This window comes from Carassius auratus, chromosome 32, assembly GCF_003368295.1.
Source record: "Carassius auratus strain Wakin chromosome 32, ASM336829v1, whole genome shotgun sequence".
NCBI lineage: Eukaryota > Metazoa > Chordata > Actinopteri > Cypriniformes > Cyprinidae > Carassius > Carassius auratus.
In genome coordinates, this window is record NC_039274.1 from 25,563,687 (window position 1) to 25,590,346 (window position 26,660).

Sequence of the window (26,660 nt, forward strand, 5' to 3'; positions counted from 1 at the left end):
CCTGGTCCCATAACACCTCCACCCTGGTCAAAAAGGCACAGCAGTACCTGAGTCCCAGGATCCTTGCTGAATTCTACCGCTGTACCATTGAGAGCATACTCACAAACTGCATCTCAGTATGGTACAGCTATTGCGCTGCATTTGAACACAAAGCACTCCAGCGGGTGGTGAAAACTGCTCAACGGATCACCGGCACCCAGTTAATATCCATCGAGAACATTTATCAGAAGCGCTGTCTGGGCAGGGCAAGAAACATCATCAAGGATGCCTCTCACCCTAACCATGGACTTTTCACCCTCCTTCCATTGGGCAGGAGCCTACACTCTCGCACTGCTTTATTACTGCACTGGTCACAGTACTTTACATACATACATATGCACTACTCATATTTTGCACAGACTGCACATTGTTAAACCTATTACACTATAAACTGTCTAAAGTTGTTACTGTACAAAGCACAGTAAACTATTTCTATAAAAATATCATTGCACTACTGTTATTTTGCATAGAATAAATCGTTTAACAATGCTTTTGCACACTCATCCAACTGTATTTATTACCACAGTTCTCATGTTGTTGTTGTTCATAATGTGTATATATAATGCAACATTGCTCTGTTCATAATGTACATACAATCCCTACATTGCATTCATATTTATATTCTGTATATACTCTGCTCAATACTGTATATAGCAACTCCACTGTACATTCTGTAAATCATAGCTTCACTTACTCTGCAATTTTATGTACAGTATATAAAACACTATATTCTTGCACTTCTGGTTAGATGCTAACTGCATTTTATTAGCTCTGTACTTGTACTCTGCATAATGACAATAAAGTTGAATCTAATCTAAACTAATCTAATCTAATCTAATGGGACCAGATGAAACTTCTAAATTTTCTAAACTAACTGTGTTAAAAATGTAAAAGGTTGGACGACCAATATCAAATGTAACTGACAAGCCTTTATGGATGCAGTAAAACTTACAGTTACATTGGTAAAATATTATGCACTGATACAGTGCACAGTAAAAATATAGTAAAAGTGATATGTAATTTCAAAAAGTACATGTAGTACAACTTGTAGTAAAGTGAATAATATAAAAAGTGAGTAACACAACATAAGTGATATGATTGATGTACAGTAGCACAAATAAATAAATAACAATATATGAATAATAGCAAGAAGAATATGTAATATCAAGGGTTGAATACAAAATAGACAACAAACAAGAATAAATTAATAGTAAATTATAAAGTAAAATAATCGTTGTGACGAGAGGGGCGGGGCCGAGAGCCGTGGGAATGGAGCGAGGCCAGTGGAGTGATTGGAAATGAGCGACACCTGCTCAATTCACTGGTCTCACGTCCCACGGAGGAGATTGGAAGGATAAAAAAACAGGAGCGACGACAGTGAAGGACGAGAGATGACCAGGCCTGGATTTTTGTTTTTTGTTTGGTTTGTGCACGACAGTCGTCGAATTCTGAACGGCGGACACCTGCCGGTTGCCCAACACAGGGTGGCGAAGGAGTGTCGTGCCGTCCACCGAGGGCCTTCCAGTGCCGCCGCCAGGCACCGCAGAGGAGTTCACCCAGCTGGTGAAGGGCCGAGCGCCAGCATGTCTGGGAACCTTTTTTTTTTCTCCTCTCTCCCCTCTCTCATCTCTGTCACTCCTCAGCCTTCCATCTCCTTTTCACTGACCTCATCTGTCCTACCCCCAGGTTCCCGCAGGTCACCATGAATTCGAGGGGGGGGGGGGGGGGGGTTGAGCGCAGTCTTGGGAGTAATTGGTTGTGAGTGTAGGAGGACCTGGCAAATCTGTGACAGTATCCCCTCCCCCGAAGGTCAGCTCCTGATGACTGCTGAGATCTCTGATGCCGGGGAGGACCAACTGGACAACCCAGCGGAGCATTTGGCGTGTCAGGGATGGTGCCTTCCTCACTCCACTCTATATGACAGACGAAGACCCTTTTAGGGAGGATGGTTTCAGGAGGTGAGGTGTCATCCTCTGAGGAAAACCGTCTATACAGGGCATCCGCCCTCAATCACAGGAAGCCGGAAGCCTTCTGAATGAAAGAGCCTATCGCTAATCTGTAAAGTCATCGCATCACTGCAGCTGCCGTTAGAAGTGTCCCAGTTGCTGTAGAAACAGTCAGCGCTCTGAGACATCCTCTTAGGATTGTGCTTGCACACTGACTGATCTAGCCTGATAAATAAGCTTTTTATAAAGCTATTTGAGCAAAAGTAACAACATTTATAACACAGTTGTTGTCATATTTTTTGGGCGATATCAAATATGAAATTTAATCCTAAACTTAGAGAACAGATTTGAAGAAACTGATGTTTCCCCATTCAAAGAAACAGGAGCTGCACTTGGATGCCAGAGAGGCATTTCAAAGATGGCCGCCAAGTGACATGATTTGTCTTAAAGAGACTTTGGTTGCACTGCGTGAGGCCAATGGTAGTCTAACCAGATACTGACTGAAATTCTTTCCTTACACTTAATTCCTTACACTTATATAGTGTTTTTCTGGGCATTCAAATATATATTTAATGGGAAAAGCATCAATAATCTACGTTTTGCTAAAGGAAGCATGTGAAAGGAAAAGGAAAAAAGCCAAAGAGACTGACTCTCTCTCTGAGGAAAATATATATACTTAATGTTGTATTTAACATGGAACTTTACTTCAGTGATCAATATTACAGTACAGAAGCAACAGGGTGTTAAGATGAAATGCATATGGCTACTGCATGTCTGGAGGTGAGGCATACCAGTCATATGTAAACGCTGCATTATTTGGAAATGACTTACTGTTGAAATCTTGCAATGTATAAATCATTACAATACAATTTTTGCCTGTTCCTCAGACAAACCTACAGGTTTCATACAGAGAGTATTGAAGCCTGTTGTAGACACACAAGTCATTTATTAACAGCCTTTTATTGTGCTTTTATTGAGTGATGTGGTGGACACAATAAACTATCATTTCATGGAAATGATCTGTGATCTTTTTGGAACTAAAAACTTACATCTTGCAAGTGACCGCTTTAGAACATATGGAATACATTTGTTTAGGGATTTAGTGATGGCTTTCAGTGATGACAGATTTGTCTTCAGTTTTCTAAAAGGGTATTTTTTAAGGAAAGTTTGCTATATCCTTGACAAAGGGAAAGTGAAAGTAGATTTTGTGTGGTATAAATATGCTGCAGATCTGTAGCAGTGAACATTAAGAGCCAAGCCACGGTGTGGAAACGATCAGAGACATGGACATGATATACAGCTATGTATCCTCTCAGGTAAGTTACTTCAATTTCATTTAGAAAAATTGAAGTATTCTTTATACAGGATTTAAGTATGGCGAAGTGTGTAAAACAGCACTGAGAGTATCTAGTGGAGGCAAAAGCATGATCAGATTAACTAAAGTGTTAACATTTTTTACCTTTGACTTACAAAATAAAGCTAACTGAAGTAACAGAAATTATAAAACTTTAGATTAGGGAACACTTATTTAGTATAAACTATGAGTTTTCCCTCAATATACTCAATTTGTTCCTTATTGCTAATAAGTATGGTATTTGTAGTAATAGTTAAATTTTGATATTGGGTAGGGTTAGGGAATCTTTAATATGGTCAAGCAGAATAAGGCATTAAAATGGCATGAAGAAAGTCATTAATAGGCTTTATTAGCTCTAATAAACAGCCAATACGCTACTAATATCCATTTTAACAAGCAGTTAGTTAAAAGTGAATGGTGTTCCCTTATCTGTTACCAAAAAGTATATAATATGACAACAAAATACCCTAATTTTTAAAGGTCATATCAGGAAGAAATAGGTAAAAACCGCACATTTTTACAATGTAAACCTCTTTTTTACATATTTAAACCTCTTCTAATTATAACTCCCAATGATTTTAATAAGGAAAACAGGTTGTACAAGTTCTGTCAAACAGGTCCTGTTGCATAGTAATGCGCTAAAAAAACACCAACAATGAAAACCACTTACTAGGTTAGTCAATTACCTTTAAAAGTCCATAGATATAAAAAAAAATAGAAAAGCTAGACTAGAGTGTATTTTAACAACATTTTCCTTTACATGAATACTCTGTATATTTAGATAACCTTTGATTGGTGATGTGTTTTGCAGGTGGATAGGTTCATCTCATTCTTCTGGAGGACAAGCAGCAGTTCATCACCTGCAAACAATTGGGATGAGAATGAGAATCAGACAGAGGCATCAGAGAACAAAAGTATGGGGAACATCCAGCTTCAGCTCATTATGTTTAGTAGATGTTTTGCACATAGTCACTTGGTGGAGACACTTGACTGAATTGGTTCTCATTAACTGAAACCCCTGTCCATCTTTTGATTTTAAATAGTGGTGAATGAAATCATTCTATAATTTATTGCAGTCATATCTGTTTAGATCCTGAAACTGCAACATAATATTGAAGTTGTAGTAATTGACTACTTAATTACTTCTTTATACACATTCGTGGTCTATTGTTTACAATTCATCCGTGTATTTTAATACTGATAAAACAGGTTTGGCTTTTAATAAAAAGCATCAATTTGCTTTTCTCAGATGACGTGCCAGTCACAAAACCTCCTCTCATATTGGTGTCTGAGCTCCAGGAGCCGAGCAGTCCTGAACAAACACATTCAGCTCATTCTGGTATGAAACGCCTACTTTATAACTCTAACCCTATACAATCAATTCCCAATGGATAAAATCAACTCAGGTTTTTATGATCTTGATCATTATTTAATCATTGTTTTGCTCTCTTATTTCAGATCATCCTCACATCCCCCCACAGTACTGCTCAAGTTCATTCACTGACCCTGAGGAAAATGCTAAAGTGGACAGGATCAACATCATTGTCAAATGTGCTGGAAAGACTGTGGAAGTAGATGTGTTCCCACTGGAAAGAATCTCCGTTTTACTAAAGCAGGCCTGTGAATGGGCTGGGAAGAAACCAGAGAAAATGTCACTGGTTTATGAAGGTAAACAAAGCATTCATTCATTGAATCATTGTTCTTGAGGCTGATTTGATGCAGATCATGTCATTTGTAATGAGTCATGATATGGATTGTCATGGAAATATGACCCAAAAAAGCAACAACTAACAACTTTTATATATTAAAAACTACAAACTAGTTTGATAAGTGTGCCTGCAAATCATTAATTGCTAACCTTATTTATTTTTAGGAAATCGACTGGATGTGAACATGACAGTGAGTCACTATGGACTACGAGGAGGAACCACTGTACATTTGATTCATGCCTAATCATGTCTCACAAACAAGTTCTGTGATAACACCCCAATTGTAAGTCGCTTTGGATAAAAGCGATTGCAAAATTACTAAATGTAAATGTAACACATAAGTACACTAGAACAAATCTTGTAAAAATGCTACGTTTTATGCTTTATATTTGTATATATATATATTGTCAAATTAAATTAAAGTTTACTCTGTTTCCCTCTGTAATATTATTTTAATGGCAGTATTTATTTATTTATTTTAAATATGAAACAGATTTAAAAAAAAAACTATCACTCAAGAGCAACACTGACTCACATACTATAAGTTCAGAAGCCTATTTTTTTGATGTTGAAGTCTTTTATTTTTTTTTATTTTTTTTTAAGCTGTACATGTGGAAAGTGCAGTTTGATGACAACATCGCATGTTGTTTACTTGATGTGCTTACGCGCCGATAGCTAAGTTAACAACACAGAGATATTTGAAGCAGTTTTACTCACTGCCTGCGGTTCCAGCACACGATCGTGACCCTTTTTCTTTGCAACTGCATTATCCTTAAGAAATAAATGATGTGCAAATTCGGCGTCAAACTGGTCCTTGTTTGTAAAACAAGCATCTTCGAAATGCAGGGAACAAACACAAACACTTGCACAACTCCGTTGATGCTCTGTAAAAATAAACACCATCCACTGGTCCCTTAATGCTGTTTCTCTTTTGGTAATCTGTGCAGGGTTGTCTTTCCCTGGCAACCAAAAACACACTTCTTTTGTGACATTTCGCGACGCTCTCGCTCTGATCAGTGAAGTCTGTTGTGCTCTCATTGCTCTGCTATAGGGGAGCGCGCTCTTCCGGCAGAAGTGCGTCAGGAACCATATAATGAAATTCCGCTCCATCTAACGTCACACAGAGCCATACTCGAAAAAAACTTTCAGAAACTTGTGACAAACCAGAAGGAGTATTTACTCCTTCAAACGTACAACTTCATTTTTGAAACTTTGTCCATGTTTAGCATGGGAATCCAACTCTTTAACAGTGTAAAAAACTCAGTATGCATTAAATAGCATTTCACCCCCCCTTTAATAAAAAATAATAATCATTATTACAACATCAAGAGCGATAATAAACAACGATTTTGTCATGATATTGCAGCTGGACTTACTAATGAGTTCCTGTGTTTTTCATTTCTACGCGATTTACAATATGTAGTTTTTGTGCAAAGACACATACAGTACATGACCAGCATTAAACAGCCTGTCTAAATAATTTAAAATACAGTCCATAGTATTTTGATTGACTGAAGAAACTGGTTATATTTAAATAAAAATTAATTAATAATTCCTAACATTTATATAGCTCTTTTCCGGGCAATCAAAGCGCTTAACATTGAAGGGGGAATCTCCTCAACCATCACCAGTATGCAGCATACTTGGTGTCTGAAAAAATATAATTGTATTATTTAATGGGAAAATCATGGAGGTGGAAATATTTCCATGGGAAAGAATCTACATTTTGCTAAAGGAAGCATGCAAAAGAAAAAGGACAAAAGCCTAAGAGACTTACTCTGTTTCTTTAAAGTTAAATAGATATACTTAATATTGTGTTTAACATCATACATTACTTTAAATATATTTTTTTAAATAACAAAAAAGATTATTACAGTAGACAATATTACAGTACAGAAGCAACAGGGTGTTAAGATGAAATGTCTGGAGGTGAAGCATACCAGTCATATGTAAACGCTGCATTATTTGGAAATGACTTGCTGTTGAAATCATGCAATGTATAAATCATCACAATACAATTTTGGCCTGTTCCTAAGACAAACCTACAGGTATTATACAGAGAGTATTGAACCCTATTGTAAACATGAGTCATTTATTAAAAGCCTTTTATGGTGCTTTTATTGAGTGATGTGGTGTAATCTGCCTGCATAAAAACACTTTGACTTTTGACTTTGACTTAAACTATCTATAAACGCTTGCAAGTGACTTCTCTTTAGGACATATATGGAATACATTTGTTTAGACATTTGGTGATGGCTTTCAGTGGTGACAGATTTCAGTATTGTAGAAGAGTATTTCGAAGGGAAAATTTGCTATAACACAAAATCTTTCACAAAGGAAAAGTGAAAGTAGATGTGGTGTGTTATGTCCTGAGACTTATTTTATCAGTGATTTACTCTATGTACTTTGTTGTGTTTGTTTTTGTCCCCTTATCTGCTGCTTCCATTCTCATGGAGGTGATTGGGTACACCTGTTGCTAATTTGCTGCCCATAAACCTCAGCTAAACTGATTGGCTGCATCCAGGAGAAAGCCAGTATATAAAGCAATCATTGCCAGACTGTAAAAGGTGTGGGATGAATATGCTGCAGATCTGTAGTGGTGAATATTGAGAGCCAAGCCACGGTGTGGAAGTGATCAGAGACATGGACATGATATACAGCTATGTTTTCTCTCTGGTAATTTAATTTAGTTAGTAGTATTCTTTATATTGCATTTAACTATGGCAAAGTGTGTAAACTTTTTACCTTTTAGCTTACAAAATAAAGCTTAACATGGGTGATAAACCTTTAGATTAGGGAGTTTATTCACTAACTATGAGTTTTCCCTCAGACTCCTAATTTGTTCCTTTTTATTACCATATTAAGTATGGTTGTAGTAACTAAGTTTGGATATTTGGTAAGGTTAGGAAGTCTTTAATATGGTCAAGTGGAGTATGCCATTAAACTAGAATGAGGGTAATCATTAATGGACATTATTAGCTCTTATAAACCGCCAATATGCTAATATACATGTTAAGTAAATGTTGTTCCCTAAAGGTCGTATAGAAACGGGTAAACACAGCACATTTAAATTTTTTACAATGTAAACCATATTTAAACTTCAAATTAAAATTTCCAATGATGAGGAAAACCGGTTGTACAAGTTGTTAAACGGGTCGCGTTGCATCGTGAATGCGGCAATAAAACCCCAACAATTAAACACTTGCTAGGTTAAAAACTAGACCCACAGTGGGTTTTAAAAAAAACTCACTTACACGAATATTAGTTTGAAATGACCTTTGACTAGTGATTGTGCTCTGCAGGTGGATAAGATCAGCTCGATCTTCTGGAAGACAAGCAACAGTTCATCACCTGCAAACAGTGGGACCGTGAATCAGACCGAGCCATCAGAGAACAAAAGTATGGGGAACATCCAGCTTCAGCTCATTGGCCGTTTTGTACATACTCTTAGTGGATACAAGGGCGTGGCGATATACTATCTAACAATGATCATGTGCATCTAGTCCGTAAATCTGTTTCCGTGATTACCGCTAAATCACCATCACCTGCTTTCAAATGGAGCGGCACTTAATAGACTTTCCCCTGATATCCACCGCACACATCTGCGGCTCTGACGCGGCTACCAGAGCTGATGGCGGACACTCTTGTCAGTGCCTCGGTTTACACCAGACGCGCTGTGGCACTTTTCAAAAGCGTCTTCGAAGCTCTCTGCTAAAGATAGGCGTCTAGGATATGTTTGACACGCCGCGTCCAAACCAGCAAATACAAAATGGAAGTAAAAAAAAAAAAAAAAGATTTCCAATCTATTTCACATTACTATATTCTTGTTAGGAGGCCAGAAATGGATGACGAGAGGTTCGTACTCAAAGTTGAAAACGTCAAATTGACACCCCATCCTTTTAACAAGGACGATTTAAAAAGAAAATTGGTATGGAGATTAATTGTAGGAGTGGAATAAACCAAATTAAACCGGACAAAACATTAACATTAAGTCAACCATGTTGGAACACACCGAAATCAAGAAAGGCAATGTTGGACCATAAAGTGTTGGACTGCAGGAATCACGTGGTCTCGCGAATGCTACCGCTGCGCTTCAGATCCGCTTCTGATGTGAGTTGGCACCGCGTGGAGGACTCCACAAAACCTCATCGGACCCTAATGCGCCGCAGACGCGTGCAGTGGATATCAGGGGAGGGCCATAGATCACTGACAAGCTATGTAATATCGCGTTCATTATTGATACGCTGGAAACCCCTGGCCTTTTTTTATGGTATTAACTTATTGCGGTCGTGTGTGTGTTAAGATCCAAAAACTGCAACACCATATTTAAGTTGTAGTAAATTAACCATTAAATTTCTTAATACACATTCATGGTCCTTTTGTAAACAATTCATCCTTGTATTTTAATACACATAAAACAAAACAAGTTCTGCTTCTAACAAAGCATTAATTTGCTTTTCTCAGATGACTACCCAGTCACAAAACCTCACATATTGGTGTCTGAGCTCCAGGAGCCGAGCAGTCCTGAACAAACCCATTCAGCTCATTCTGGTATGAAACTCCTACTTTATAACTCTAACCCTATACAATTAATTCCCGTTGGATAAAATCAACTCAAGTTTGTGATCTTGATGTCATTAAATCATTTGTTTTGCTCCTTATTTCAGATCATCCTCCCATCCCCCCACAGTACTGCTCAAGTTCATTCACTGACCTTAACGACATTTCCAAAGTGGACAGGATCAACATCATTGTCAAACGTGCTGGAAAGACTGTGGAAGTAGATGTGTTCCCACTGGAAAGAATCTCTGTCTTGCTAAATGATGCCTGTGAATGGGCTGGGAAGAAACCAGAGAAAATGTTGCTGGTTTATAAAGGTAAATAAAGCATTCATTCATTGTTCTTGAGGTTGATCTGATGCAGATAATGTTATCTGTTATAGTCATGAAATGGATTGGCATGGAAATATGAACCAGAAGAAACTTGTGTATTACAAACTTTAGTTTGAGTATGCCTGCAAATCATTAATTGCTAACCTGATTTAGGAAATCATCTGGATGTGAACATGACAGTGAGACACTATGGACTACGAGGAGGAGCCACAGTATATTTGATTTATTCCTGATGTCGCACAAGTTTGGCTATAACCCAGCTACACAACATGAAGTGTTGTGTAAATGCTCTTATTACCATTTAGTTTTTTACCGTATTTATTAAGAGTATAAACATTGCTTATTACAGTTGTTTTTATATAGTTTACACTGTTCCTTTTTTTTTTTTAAACACAATAAAACTGACATCACTCCAGAGCAACACTGACTATCACAATACTGAGTTCAGTTGTGTGTTTTTTTTTTTTTTTTTTTTTTTTTTTTTATGTAATATTGGGACGCTTTGTAGCTGAGAACAGTTATAATGCTATCACGTTCTTGGACCAAAAAGTAAATTGAGTTTGTTTAAAAATTGAAACTAGTTGGGAATTTGTTTTGATTCAGGCGCAAGTCAATAGCGTTCTAGTGCAGGTTGTTACGGAGCATTTAATTGGTCAAACACATGGCATGGACACAACTCTTACTAAACTAGCCAACTAGAGGCCATGTCAGGTCCCCAAACTCGTCCTGGAGGGCGGGTGTGTCCTGCAGGGTTTAGCTCTCAATCATGTCTGCAACCGAAAACTTGGACTTTTTCAAGCAATGACTTTGTCGACCTGATCTGACGGCACTACTTGAATTTCTGTACATATTTTACGAGGTGGCTTATTTGTAAACCACACTTCTGCAAAATCGTGCGTATTTTACGAGTTGTGGAATTTGTAAGAATGACCTACACCTTTCCCCGCCCCTAAACCTAACCGACATGGGTTTAGACAAATTGTATAAAATCGTATGAATTAGCCACCTCGTAAAATACGTACGAATTGCTCATGAGATAGCATTGGACTTTTGCCGGCAGAATTTTTGCGTTAAAGAACCTAATGAAACTGATTTTGGATGGGCTTCTGAGGCAGAGTAATAGTTTAACGAACTAACATTACAGTGAAATCTAAAACATAGCCTACACCGCAACTTTAGACGCCATCTTTGTTTTTTTGGCTCAACAGTCACAGAATGGAACCAGGCCGCAAGTAAGTCGACCGGAAGTTGAAGTCGGCTGGGTGCCGCCAGGTTAGCAACCCATTGACCTCCCATTAATTTTGGCGTCACTTTGACAGCGAATAACTTTACATGAGGCGTTTACAGACTCCAGTTGTCCATTATTTATTTTTAAAGATACACGACAATGTATAAAGGGCTCCATTACCTTCTTTGTTACATTATGGCCCCGTAGAAACCTTTCTTTTACTGTCTATGGTAGAAATCGTTTTTGTAAAAATAGGCTAACTAATGCCATAACCACTCAACTCTCTGTCATATTACCGTACAGCCAGAAGGAGAAGCTCGCAGGCAATTGACTTAATATGGCGTACTGGCGTTACATTTTAAAATACTATACAAAATATTTAATCAGAATACTTGCTTACTCACGCCAAAGAATTCCCTGCTCAAGCTCGCCATCTCTGCAAGATTAATGATGGCAATTTACATCTGTCAGACAGGTTGCTGACGTCGTCAAGCTTCGTTTGAGTCTGCACGTCAGAAACGGAAGTGCTAAAAATAACTAAAAACGGACTTCACTTTTTTTTTTTATTGTTAACAAATATGTACAGAACAAAACTGTTTGCCAGGGGTACAAACATTAAAATAATTAAGGTTATAAAGAGTATACAGAAAACATATTAGTTTCATAGAAATTTTTCTAGAATAGAATTTGTTTTTAAAGCCTTTGACTGTTTAAGATCATTGATGGTGGTGCTGTAATGGGATAGCTCTTGTGGAAATAGGTTAAATAATGGCTTGCTGTCAGTCTATTTTCTTTTATGACTGTGAAATTTTCCTAAAAATAAAACAAGTTGTACAAAGAAAATCAAGTCCTTTTCCAAATTAATGTCCTCAAAGTAAAGAAGAACGTAAAACGGGGTTCACTTGTCTCAATTGAGTTCCAATGGGGCTGTGTCCATTTCTTTTACCGTCTATGAATGGAACGCACAGGATTGTGGGATCTCAAAGGCAGCGAAGTCGTTTCTATGCTGCTTTCAAAAATCGACCAGATGAAGGCATCTCCGAAGACAGGAAGTGAAGATTGAATTCAGACATGCCTTCCTACCTTGGAATGCGTACTCCGAAGGCAGCATTTTTCAGTTTTCGGGTGCAGCTGGAAGTTTCAATTATAACACCTTGATTAGCTGGTCCAGTTATGTTTGGTTAGGGTTGTAGCTAAATTCTGCAGGACGTCCCGCCCTCTAGTACTGAGATTAGTGATCCCTGGTTTAGATCGTCATGTGAGAACAAGGAGAGAAGAATGATGCATGTTAAAATGTCCAATAACCAAGGCTATTGTTTTTTTAAATGTTTGAAGTCGTTCTTAGATGATCAATGAAATATCTTCTGTTTTAATTCATGAATAAAACTCCGATTATGCTTACTTATATTAGATCGTTGTTGATGAGAATGAATAAAGAATGATAACAACATAATATTAATGATTCACTGATGTAACATGCGCAGAAAGGACAACTGAACGCAGGCGAGAATCGGTGAGTGAATCATTTTGGTGAACTGACTCAGAAGACTCGAGTTATTCGTATGAATCTAAAGTCCCAACCACCACACTCGAAACAAATTTACAGGCGCAAAAACCACGTGGTTAACGCGGAAGTTGTAGCCCCTAAGTAAAAGTGAGGTCGAGCACTCGCTCGCAGAATCAGATCAGCGCCTGCCTGGTTCTGACTGGAGCTTTGGGTTTTGCGCTCCTGGTTCTGGTTCATTTCTGTCGCGTCTTGGAATCTCCGGCAGCAGAAGCCTATTATCCGTGAGAAGAGGTGAGTATTTCAAGCCATTTCCTTTTAAAATGATCAATGTCGTGTACGTTTTTGCACGACTATTAGAAGAGGTCTCGAGAAGATCCATGCATTGTGTTATTCTGTCTGTCTCTTTTCACTCGTTCTGCTTAAAAATGCCTCTAAAGTCGGTATTTTAGTTTTTGGTGTAACGTAACTGATTTACAGTCGTGCAAATCTAAAATCCCATAGATCAATCTGCAGGCATTGCTTTCTCAACACGAGGCAGGACTTGAAGGCTTCATCAAGCTCTTTTGTAATGCAACAGGCTGAAAGGCGTTGACTTTAAAGGAGCTGAAAAAGAGATTTATAGGATGCATTTGAAATGAGAACACTTGCATGGGACATAGCTACTATCTGTCAAGCTTCCCAAAGTCATTTGGCTCAGGAAAATACAATTAGTGAAGAATGCATGACGGCAAGCCACAGCAGATTCTCCTGCAGAATTTCATGGCTTTTAGGATTGAGATGCATGTTAAAAATGTTTTGCTTTATAGGGTTATAGCCTATAAATTTCCTTTTAGAGCAATCCATATGAGACATTGACCCAGTTTTACCCCCCTCTCTCTGTCTGTGGCATGTTGTTATTATTACAGACTGGAACTGGTTCATATCTGTTGCGCCACTTCAGTTGTCACTTCAGCCAAAGTGTGTGATGTAGAGATGGAGGGGAAATCTGGGGGTTTGACATTAGATTTCTGGTCATGTTGTATAGTAGAGAAAACAAGGAAATATTACATGAGCAATTGTCCAATATTTATGCACTTCTCACTCTAATTTAACCATTTGTGAAAGTAAATCGAGAAATGTAGGACAGAGAAAGAGAATTAAAGAGCGGGTTATTGAGGGCACACCCAACCACAACTGTTTTATTTTTTTGACTGAAATTAACAGTATTGAATGTTCTATCCACCCTGTATCTTCATATCTTCAGCTTTAATTGGGCCTGATATAATATTAATTTAAATGGACTGTTTGAGAAAAGGGCAGCAGGTGTATTTTGTGGAGAGTGGAATTAGCAACCACACCCTTTAAAAAGTGGAAAGTAGTTATTATACTTGGTGCAGAAAAATTAGTTATAGCATTTGGTGATCATAAAATGGTTATTGAATTTGGTGCAAAACATTTTTTGATTGCATCAGACAATATTTATTGCCTGTGGTGCACAAATTAGTTATTGTTGCACAAAAAATAGTTGTAGCATTTGGTGCACAAAAAATGGTTATTGCATTTGGTGCACAAAAAATGGTAATTGCATTTGGTGCGACACATTTTTGATTGCATTTATGCACAAATTAGTTTTTGGTGCAAGGAAAAACAGTTAAAGTTTTTGGTGCACAAATAATTAGTTATTGCATTTGATGCACAAAAAAAAAAAAAGGTTTCAGCATTCGCTGCACTAAAAATAGGTTTAGTTATTGGATTTGGTCCACAAAAATAAACTGTTATAGCACAAAATTGATCTTCTATGATGCTAGAGTATTCTGAGTGGATGCTAGGTGGTTACTTGCTGGCTAAAAGAGCCCATCCACAAGTCCCATGATGGTTTTGTCTGTTTAATGCATACAGTTAGGGGTTTGTTCAGCTCACTCATCCTAAGCATGAGCAAAAGAAATAGTGATGCTCTTTGAAAAAGCACCACTTGTGCCTGTTCTACCGCATACCCTCTGCAATTTCTTTATCATTCATTATTAGGATAGAGAGGCAGGAAAATTGCTACTGTTGAGTGTTCTGTTGAAATCAGAATAGCAACGAGAATGTTTTGCTTTCATGTTGCAGTGCTGAATGACTGCTGCGATTTATGATCTCCACTTAATGATGTCATCAAGCTTTCTCCTCACCGATGTGCATTTAACATCTGACACCCTGCTCTTGCAGTACATCTTTAATTTGACAGTAAAGTGTTGGATGGGCTTTACTGAACAAGCTGGTTTAACTCTCTCTTGCAGTAGGTGCTAGTGATTAGGCAATGTCTCAATGAATGAATGTGTTTTGTAGCTCCCCAGTGAATTAGAAAGTCCCTGCATATTCCTTCATCCTGGTTCTGACGCTTCTCTAATGAGTTTCAGAAAGAGAGATCAGATAAAAGAAGAGTCACCGTCCCGAGGGAAAAACAAGAGCGATTTAAAAACAAAGACTGGAACATAAAAATGCTGACTTTGCAAACTGCAACTAAGAGAGCGAAGTGATCAAGGCACATCTGAATCCACTGCATGCATATTAACATCCGTCTACTGTGATTCCTTCATCTGGTCGGGTTGAGGTCTGGACATGGGCCCCGAGCGGTCTGGTCTCACGGGGTCCGGTATGGGCTGGGGTCTCATTACTCTGTCTTGGTGTGGATCTGGGACTTGGCTTATAGTTTACAACAAGACCACAGTCTGTTTCCAGTGTATAAAGCTGATAATAACCTCAAACATTTCTGGCATGTAAGCTTCAGCATTAGAGTAAGATATTTCATCTATATAAATACTTTTTCCCCCCATATCAGCTCTTTCTGTATTTCTCACACTGTCGTCTTCTGGCTATTGATTCCTTTTTTTTGTGGTTCTCTTTCTGTGTTCCTCAGGATTGTTTCGAGGTCAGATGTCATCTACGATGAGGCCGTAACAACAGCTTTACCGGAGTTTGATCCTGATTGTTACCAGAATGGCCACTGCTAAGAAAGGTACGTCTCTTTCTCTTTTCCACCCTCACAATCAAAGTTGACTTTTTTTTTTACGTTTATAATTGTCAAAAATATCAACTATTTCCTCTTCCTTTTTGGCGAAAACAAACTTTCTTCCTCTTTAATTTGTCACATAATATATATATATATATATATACACACACACTATAGAAGGATACAGACATGAACATTATCAATAATTATTAGTGGTGCTTATATGCTATTGTTCTTATATTTAGTTATATGCATATTTCCTGTTTGTTTATTATTATTATATTTTTGTTCAAAAGTAAGGATTTTCAGTCAGATATTTATTTTTACAAATTAAGGCTTTTATTTAGCAGGGATGCATCAAATTAATCAAAACTGACAGTAAAGACTTTTACAATGTTAGACAATATTATTATTTAATATTTAAATGTTATTTTGAACTTTACATTTTTTTTTAAAAAGTCCCGAAAAAAGCAGCAAACCAGTGTGTTAGAAGGATTTCTGAAGGATCATGTGACACTGATGCTGAAAATTCAGCATTGCATGAATACATTTAATTTTTTAAATAGTAAATTGTAATATTTCACAAAAATCTTGAATTTACTATATTTTTAATCAAATAAATGCAGTCTTGATGAACATAAGTCTTTCAAAAACATAAAATGAACTGAATAAAACTATAACAACCTTTTTACAAAAGGAGTTGAATATGTTTTTTCAGAATAATCCCAGTAAGCTGACTTTTAAACTTTTTTTTTTTTTTTTTATGTCAATCTTCTTATGAGTTTTGACAACCTGCTGCTTTTTCCTTCTCAGGAATGAGACTTCGAGGATGATTTTAATAAAGCATAAACCGTAATGAATTCTTGCTCAGTCGGCGGTGACTCAGCAGTTGCAAAACAAGTGGGCTGTTTCTTATTATCAGGAAATGTGCAAGAGCTTGTGTCTGTTTTCACATCTGTCCGAAAAGCCTTTTCAGAGATGTCGGAAAACTCGGAAAAAAAAAAAAGATTAGGTCTTTCCACTATTTATTGTGGTTATCAATCCAGAACATCTATGTTTTCTTCAGCTCCGACAGCTGTGCAACATTCACAGAGCATCTTTCGAGCCCTGGCTTTGTGTCGTTGCATGCTGAAGCACGAAACTGAACCCAGAACTGCTTTTTGGAAATGCTCCTTTCCATGGGCCGGTTCTCAGGGGCCAGATTTCTCATTGTTGCCATGGTTACAGTGTGAAGTTTTAGATGAGGTTCATAAAATGCGGTGCCTCTACTGCACCGCCGGGCATTCGTTTAATAGAGAGCCCGTCTATCTCTGATCCCAGCCAGACTGCAGCATTTCTGATTTGTTTCAAGCAAATAAGACCTAAAGGTGGGGTGAGCTTTATCCAGCCTTATCTAGAAGTGATCCTAGTCACATACGATTTGAATACTCTGTTTCTTATGCTCCAGAATACTGGATCACTTTACCTTTAACAGACTCTCTAAATATAGATCTAAAATTAAAATCTTATACAATTTTGTACATTTTATTCAGGATAGCTTTTATTTTATATTTTACTATGCGTTTTTTATTTATTTATATATATTATTTTATATATGGTTAAATTAGGATAATTGGAGCATTCTTTTTCCCCAGTGATCTCAACAGCAAAAAAAAAAAAGTTTTTATTTTATTTCTTGCAGTTTTTATATTCTTTTTGGTGTACACACCTAGCTTAATTTAGAAGCTTGCTTTAAAAATAAAGCGGTTTATAATTTATTATTATTATTATTATTATTATTATTAATAATAACAACAACAAAAACACTAATAAAATCATTGAATCTTTTTTTTCTTAACCTATTGGCTTATGTAGCATTGCAGGGATGCTAGAGTCTTTTATTATTATTAACTTATGTTTTTTTTTATTGTTAAGCACATTGAGAAGCTTGCTTTAAAATTACATTTTATTATTGTTTACTTTGTATTTTGTGTTCTTGTTTTCTCTGCTCTGTAATAACATTTAGGAGCTTGCTTCAAAAATAAAGTTTGTTTATTTTTGCCAACAAATAATTTGGCACTGGTAAAACATGTACTATATTATTTATAACATTGCATATCAGGACAGTCACTAGTGAAACTTGGTTTCTTGTGGCACCGTCAGCCAGCCAGTCTTTTTAGGCATCTATCAGGCATTTGGGGCTCAGGAAAAAACCCGAAAGTCAAAGACACAGATACATACACTGTTCAGGCTCTGCTGGTGCAGTGATCAATGTAGTGCTCAGAAGTCGCATGTAGCCAGTTTAATTGTAGATCTCCACTTCAGGACAGAGAGTATTTTAAGTGTACAGATGTCATCCAGACCATGAGACTGTGTTTGGCAGGTCTGTCCGTCACGCGTGAGAGTGTTTATAGTGCTCTACATCGGGCAAACAGTTGGAGTCCCATAACCTCTGAAATGAGGCCAATAATGTAGACACAAATGCCGTCCAGTCCCAGCTTACATTGCGTTATGTGTAATTTTATCTCTGTTGCACAAGACTTAGAGCAGCAGGCAAACAGCATCACCACTGACCCTCCAGACTCCTATCATTCTCATATTAGCATTATATAATCATACGCATTTCAAAAAAGTTTTCTTTCTCTTCTTTTCTGCATGTGCTAATCTAGTTTCAAATTAAAACTGGCATTGCACAATGCAAATATAGTTATAGCTCTTATGTGACAAATGGTTTGTAATGTTCTTGATGCTTTAGATCAGGGTTCATCAAATCTTATCCTGGAGGGCCAATGTGCTCCAACCCTGATCAAACTCACCTACCTGTGATTTTCTAATGATCCCAAAGACATTGATTAGCATGCTCAGGTGTGTTTGATTAGGGTTTAAGATGAACTCTGCATGAAAAGTGGATCTCGTGGGTCAGATTTGAGGATCCCTGCTTTAGGTAAAAGCAGTTGCTAAATGCAATATTTACTGAAGCTAGTTTTGAGTGTGAATGTGTTGTATCTTGCAATTGACTCTTCTTTTTTTTTTTTTTTTATTACTCTTGCTACTCTCCCGAGATGTTCCCTGAATTTCACATGTCATTTATTTTTATTCATCGCGCAGGGATCTAAAGAGTCCCTGATGTTATCTACAGTCTGTCTGTCAATGGCTGCCTGTTTAATCTTTATTGTGGCTGCTATTGGCAGCTGTTATTGTTGCTCATACTTTGGTTTAGTGATCTGAATAAACTCTCAACACACATCTTAGATTGTTTGTGTCTGTGCAATCATGTGGTTGTTTGGCATTACTATATAAATCATATATGTATGCTAGAATATGTGAAGTGGGTTTTTGATTTTGAAGGCTAATAAAACTTTAGCTCAAAAACCTTTTAGCCTGTGTGATCAGCATGAACACTTTCATCAGAAAATGTAAAAATATGAATCATTTTATAGTTACTTGCCTATTTAATTTAGATTCATGGTAGAAGAAAAAGTTCACCCAAAAAGGGAAATTAATTGTGACATCTCCAAAATGCAATAAAATCAGGTTATTTTTTGCAGAGGCTTTGATCAGATGTAGAGGAATATAGAGAGAAAATGAAGGACAAATCACCACTGCTGATGTTCATTATGGTGGACTCGGATGTGAGTGATTGGAGACTGTTTAATACCCTTAATATGTGGTGTCTCTAGCATTGATTTACTCTTATCCTGCCCCACAAATGGATTTTTAATGAAGAATGGGCATTGATCATGCACTCCAGTTTGATCTGTGTCTGAGAAATGTACCCCTGAGGGCCTGGTTACTTGCATTTATTAAATCGGACCATGAAAAGGAAGAACCTATAAGAGCATTAGAAGAGATTTTCTTAATTGTTTTAGTTTTGATATTTTTAATGCTGGTGCTTTAATTAGCACATACAGCTTCCACAGTAACATCATACCAGAAAAGTTGCATCTTTTAATAAATAATTACACTTTCAAAAGGCTCCTATATTCTTGTTCCATTTGCTTGCGCTCTATCTAGCTATTTTTGAATGCATCTTACATAAACATCCCCTAAAACCACGTCAAGTGAACCTGATACCTGTTTTTCAGTCCTAATAGATCCTGTGGGAAAGAAAGACTGAGACAAACTTGAAAACTAAAAACACCCATATTAGTCTTCTTAGGCCCAATTTAGGTGCTTGTTTGGTCCAAAGCTTAAAGGAATTGTTCAACCAAAAATTTTAATATGCTGAAAATTTTACTCACCCTCAGGCCAAATTGAGTTTGTTTCTTATTGAGAACAGATTTGGAAAAATGTAGCATTGCATCACTTGCTCACCAATGGATCCTCTGGAGTGGTGTGTATTAATGTGGTGTTTTTATCAGATGTTTGGACTGCAGAGGATCCAGTAGTGAAGAGGAGAGATGTAATGCTACATTTCTCCAAATATGTTCCCATGAAAAAACAAACTCACCTTGGAGAGCCAACAAGTCAATACATTTTCATTGAGCGATCGTTTCCTTTATATAAAAAAACAGATTTTTTAAAATAGCATTTAAGACCATGAAGGCATTGGGGTTATTGTACACACCAGCTTTATTCTCTCTGATCCAAGTGTTTTAAACTGATCTGGTTTTGTATTCCTCTGCTTAAACGCAGTTTTTGCCTTTTACACTGAAGCTGGTAAATCCCATGCACATCCAAACTAATGTAAGCCCACTTGTGATATAACTTTCTTTGACTACAGTAATGAAAAGATCTCTGATATTAGAATGAAGGTCATTCAGGGTTTTTAGGTGTCAGATGGCAAGTGTGATTTGAATAATTTCAACTTTAAAAGCTTCTTGCTGAACATTTTCATTCAGCGACTCACAATCTGGATGTCTTTTAACCTGCGGTCAGTGTGTAATAAGTGCAGCTTTAATCGCTTTGCTTTTGTTCCTCCTGCAGCGTCGTCTAAGACGGGAGGCGTTCGCTTTGCTGAGGAACCCGCTGCAGCCGCTCACTCTCATGTGCATTTTGACGAAAAAACTGCACGACTCTATTGTCATGGTGATCCCCGAGTCGAACGGGAACTTCCTGGTGAAGGTGAGAGCGAGTGCTATTGCTGGGGTTATTAATTAGCTTCATTTGAAGTTCTTCAGTCATGCATATGAGTTCATATTACAGGAAGAACATTGATTTAATTTCTCACATCAACGCTTCAGCTTCTTTCCTTTGGTCAGCATATTCTACTTGACTTCTAGCCTTGTCGTTATGTTGAAAGACAGTGATGGGACTCATGCTTGGAGCAGTCAGTATGTCAGAGCATGTGTACTGAACACTTTTGGCAAAAGCTTGGATGAGATCATTTTTTAATTCTGATTAACGGTTTCCTAATTTTTTCTTTTTGGTGCAATGCATTGCCATCAAGCTTTTTTTTAGTGGGTCTCACTAAGGCGAGCTATTTGAACCAATTGTAAGTATTAAACTGCTATGCAACTCATTCTGTAATGTGTGAAGCTGAATGATATCTGAAATCATGTGGCTTGCTCCAGAGAGATGCAGTGTTACTTTTCTAAGCGATCAGATTTAGTTTTTTTTTTAGAACACCTTGCATAGATGGATGGATGGAATGATGGATATAATGAAAGATGGATGGATGGATGAAAGAATGTATAGAATAAACAATAGATGGATGGCTGGAAAAATGGATAAATAAACAATAGATGGATGGATGGAACAAACAATGTATGTATGGATGGGATAAAACGAATGATGAATGGATGAAACAATTAATAGAATGTACAAAGGGTGGATGGACAGATGGATGGAATGAATGACGGTTGGGAGGGGTGGATCGATGGAAGATCGAATGATGGCTGGATGGACGAAACAATGGATAAAATGAAGAAAGGATAGAACGAACAATGGATGAATAGAATGTTGCATGGATGGATAAACAGAATGATGGGTGGACAGAAAGAATGATCGATGGAACAATGGATGCATAAAATGAATGAAGTATAGAAGCATCCCAGCGTTGAACTTGGTCTTGTTTATAAAACATTCCGCACTGAAATGACGGGAATAAACAAACTCCATTGCTGTCCCGGAAAAAACAAACTGCATCCACTGTTCCCTTAAAGCTGGGTTCTTTGAGAAGCCTAACAAGGTTATCTTTCCCACACAACCAAACATACTTCTTTGAAGACATTCTTCTTGAGCAGGTCCTGTTCAGCGCTGCCGATGACTTCCGTAACCCGAATGAAGCATGTTGAGGGGCTGCTCTTGCTCTCGCTCTGGTCGCTGTGTGTGCGTGCTTCCAGGAGAAATGCCCATACAAGGAATTCTGCCCTTTATTATGTCACACAGGGCCATACGCAAAAAAAATAAAAATAAAAGTGTATGTGGCACAAAAATACTTAGTCATATGTCCAACATCTTTTTTTTTTTTTAAACTTTGTTAAATAGTTGGATTCTAATGCTAACCATGGCCAGTGTAAATATCTCAGAATGTATAAAATAGCTCCCCCTCCCCTAAAAAGATTACTGAAGCTCCAGTCACACAAGTTCTTTGTTGTTGTTGTGAGAACAGTGACTTTTTGAACATATTTAATCACACAGAGAGTGTTTTTTTGTTCCTCCTACTAGCAAATATCTAAGACGAGATACACAGTTATGCTGGCGTTCACCCCACAGTGGGTGTCATATTCTCTTGACTCTTTTCATTGCAGATGTCTTTATGAAACTGCCCTGTTAGTGCCCCGTGTTGCCATGGAGACCAGCTTCAGCACCGTCAAGCAGTATATAAACACCTGAAACTCTGGCCTGTCTGCTCTGTTTAATTATTGTGTTTAGATGAGGGCTCTGGTCAGATAAGACGTCATCCTTCACTGAGACACAGATGTAGTTTGATGGTTTCCTACCATGAGCTCTGTCACTGCCTTTCCTAATATTTTCACTTCCCATTGTTTTTATTCCAAAATATCATCCTAATTTCCTTCCTTGGTTAGTAAGATCTTCAATAATGAACTTTAAATCTGTTTTTTGGGCTGTGAAACAGTTTCATGCAGTTACATCAGTGGATCATATAACAGATTATAAATCATGTATTTCATGCTCCTAAAATTAAAGGGTTAGTTCATCCAAAAATGAAAATTATGTAATTAATAACTCACCCTCATGTCGTTCCAAACCCATAAGACTTCTGTTCATCTTCGGAACATAGTTTAAGATATTTTAGATTCAGTCCAAGAGCTCTCAGTCCCTCCATTGAAAATTAGGGGTGCACCGATAAAGATCGGCCGATCATTAATGCGCATCTCGTCAGTAAAGCCGGTTCTCTAATCAGCGGTAAATTCCATCAGGTGCGTGATTTTCACATAGTGCACCCCTATTGAAAATGTATGTACGGTATACTGTCCATGTCCAGAAAGGTAATAAAAACATCATCAAAGTAGTCCATGTGACATCAGAGGGTCAGTTTGAATTTGTTGAAGCTTCGAAAACACATTTTGGTCCAAAAATAGCAAAAAATTACGACTTTATTCAGCATTGTCTTCTCCAAAAATAATAATATTCCGCACCGTCTTCTCTTAAAATAACATGCATGCATTTTTTCTGTAAAAGCTCAAATGTTCCATTAAAAAAAATAAATTTATAATATATCAGGTTTTGTGGGTTAATAAGTCAACTATGATTGTTGTTTGGCTCTAAATTCATTGAGCTAAGTTGACTATGCTTTCATCAACAGTCAAGGCTGATTTTGTTTTATGAAATCAGCTAACTATGATGCCATAAATGAAGCACTACTAGGGACTTATAAATAAGTTAACTGTAATTCATACAATGATTTCATCACTCAACTAAGATTTCATTAACCTTGTTTATCACTGTAAACTATTATCTCAGATTTGACTCATTAATCTCATATAATCATAGACCTGCTGACACCCAACCATAACCTCTCTGCTTCTCTCCATCTCCTCAGGTGGGCTTCCTGAAAACACAGCACCGATATGAGATAGTGTTCACACTGCCTGAAATGCCAGAGCTCGGGAAAGATGTGTGTCCGGCCCCCATCCCCAATCCTCACCTCCATATCACTAACATAACACCGTCCTCAGATGGTACGTCCCATCACTTAAGGTTCAGCTCTCTGACCCATCACAGCTGAACATACTGATGGAGAAAAGAGACGTTAAGTCTGGTGATTTAACATTGCAGTGTTTCCCAAACGTTTTCCAAAATCCTTTAGGCATATTTAAATCATTTTTATAATGGTAAAGAAACAAAAAAGTTGCAACTAAAGTCTTTTGGGGAAAAGAAAATGGTTCTTCTATATGGCATCTTTCTTAAAAAAAAATAAAAAAATAAATAAAAAATAAATTTTGGAAATGTTATATATAAGACTGAATTAGACAATGACATTCGCACAAACAGATCACAAATACACTTGTTTGACCGAGCTTTGCGTCCTCTTAAGAATAAAACTCCTCTAAGAGCTATATTCAAGTGAAGGGGCCCTCAGAAACGGTTTACACCAGTTATGATTATGAGTTCATTTAATGGGAAAGAATGAACGAGTGCTCTATGATCACTGCTGAACAAAAGATTAAGCGTGAATCATCGCATGATTGCTTTGAAGCTGCAGATCTGCTGACGAGAAACGCTCACTATTTAAGCAGTAACTGAATTAAACTGATGCTCATTTGAGAGTATTGGCTGATCAGTTAAACCAAAAAGATGCATGGGCCTATATGCTATTTTTTATAGGCATTAAAATAAAGCATTTATGGGTTTTTTTCAACACGCAGCTGTTCTGTGAGACACAGTGAATTAAAAAGGTCAAGTGTGTCATTTTTAAAGTGAATGCATTCTGATATATTGTGATTTAATATGTAGAGAAAGCACTTGTGCATTAAGAAATGTGAGAACTAAGAGTGAACGCAGCGGTGAGGTGCCAGCTCGCCGCCAACAAATTTTAACTAGCGCATATTTCGTGGCAGCAGAATGAAAAGTGTTCTTTTGCGAACGGCCGCTAGACCGTTGGTACATCGACTTCCTTAAATGTACAGTTTACAGTAAAAATACGGTTTACATACTTTGAATGTCCCACGTGTAAATGTGTATACGGCTCAGTAGCATTGCTGTTTGCGATTATAATGCAACTCATGGTGCTGAATGTGGTGCCTACATTTAAAAACATGAGACGCATGGAAGTGGAGCAAGTTTTGCAAAGAAATTTTTTTTTAAGCAATTTACACCATAAAAGAATGGAAAGCAGCCCCTCAGATTTTTGAGCCAAGAGGATTTTAATGCATAGAATGCATTTTCTATTTGATACGATCACACCGGTGTGATAAGAATGCTCAGTGCGGCACATCAGCAGCTGCTAAATTAAACCTGAGATCGCTCTGGCGCTGAGACAGAAGCATTTTTACAGCGCTGAGCATTATAACCAATCACAAACGATTCTGATGATCTTGTGAATTCAATGGCCAATCGGAGGTGTTCAGATGAGTCATCGCTTAAACCCTGGTGTTTTGTTCAGTGCGTGCACTCGCTGACTGAATTCTGCTCTCTGGCGAATTCTCTCACCAGAAACAATGAAGTGCAGATGTGTGTAAGATGTAAGCTAGATATTCAGGTTGGATATCAGGTAGGTTGCTTTGTCATTTAACTGAGGGCACATATTAACGAAATTCCATTCCTATGGCTCTGTACTAACTAAAACATGACTGTACAGTATCAGTAGCTATAAAATATTTCATATAAATAAAAGAAAGATGCTACAGCATATATTAAAATAGAAGCTAGCACTAAAAGGAAATGAGATTTTTCTAATGCACATGGTGATGGAGTGGCATCTAAATTCAATTATTGCACTTATTATGAAGTGGCAGCCGCTAAATACAATTATTGCACATTATAAATAAATACTGTTATTGGCAGTATCCCCATCTTTACATTAACACTAACATTAGGCTACTTTGCCCATCACCCATTACATTTACAGTTGATCAGCTAACATGATCTATAAAGGTGCAAAATGCATTTACTTACATATTTGAGAACGAATACGTTTGGTAATATTTCGGATATAAAATTGAAAAATTTACCAATTGTGGGCCTTTAATCAGTTTGTGCCCTCATATCCATCCCTGGTGTATACATATGAGAGTCCCAACATCCCAAAACCTGCTGCAGTAGTGTTAGTGGAGACTGGCCTATGCCTGTTTGTGTTGTGATTTATAATGCTGCTTGTGACACCGCTCACAGCAGCGCTTCAAGTTATTTTCCATTGCGGCGATAGATTGTGTGCATTTGCAAGGAAAAGATAAATATAGACATCAGATAGGAGATGTGCCCATGAATAAATACAGTCTAGCTGAACACATCGATTCCTAACATGTGTGCTGACCTACAGCTAAGCAAATCATTTGTCTGTGAGATCAAGACATGTTTGTGCACAGTGGCTGTAGATGATTGTGGAAAATACTTTTTGTTGTTGACTGTGTCTGTCTTCAGGAGGTCTGAGGGTGACTTGTGAATATATGGCCCATCAGGAGGGAGTGATGTGTGAGGAGGTGCAGATTCTTAGCGAGAGCAAAGAAGACGCGCGTGTGAAGGTCAAAGTTTCATGCTCGTGTAATGGGTAAGTGACCGTTGATTTTCCATTATTCCTGGCTAATGTTTCTGAGAAGTGTTGACATCTTTGGACAAAAAAAATGTCCAAAAAGTTAAGGCACAATTTGAATGAAGCTCTGAAAAAGGAGATCAGACACACGGTTGTTTGCTGCTCTCTACTGGTATTCTTATGTAAAATCTGATTAAAAGAATAGTTCAACACAAGTTTAGCTCTGACAGCATGTGCAGAATAATGTCCATCACAACAATAAGTTTAACTTGTCCCTTGTTTTGTTTTTAGTTCCACTGTAAGTGTTGATGTGTACGTTTTGCCATTTTTAAAGAAAATATTATTTTTTTTTTTCAGCAAAAATTTGCTGAAAAGTTCCTCACCCTCAGGCCATCCACGATTTAGATGAGTTTATTTCTTTGGAGAATCAAGCAATAC

The 26,660-nt window shown here is 37.4% G+C and overlaps 1 pseudogene; it reads left to right on the plus strand.

The window, feature by feature from the left end:
* Positions 1-14,768: 14,768 nt before the first annotated feature.
* LOC113052411 (UPF0687 protein C20orf27 homolog) overlaps positions 14,769-26,660 on the plus strand; it is a 14,477-nt pseudogene continuing 2,585 nt past the window's right edge.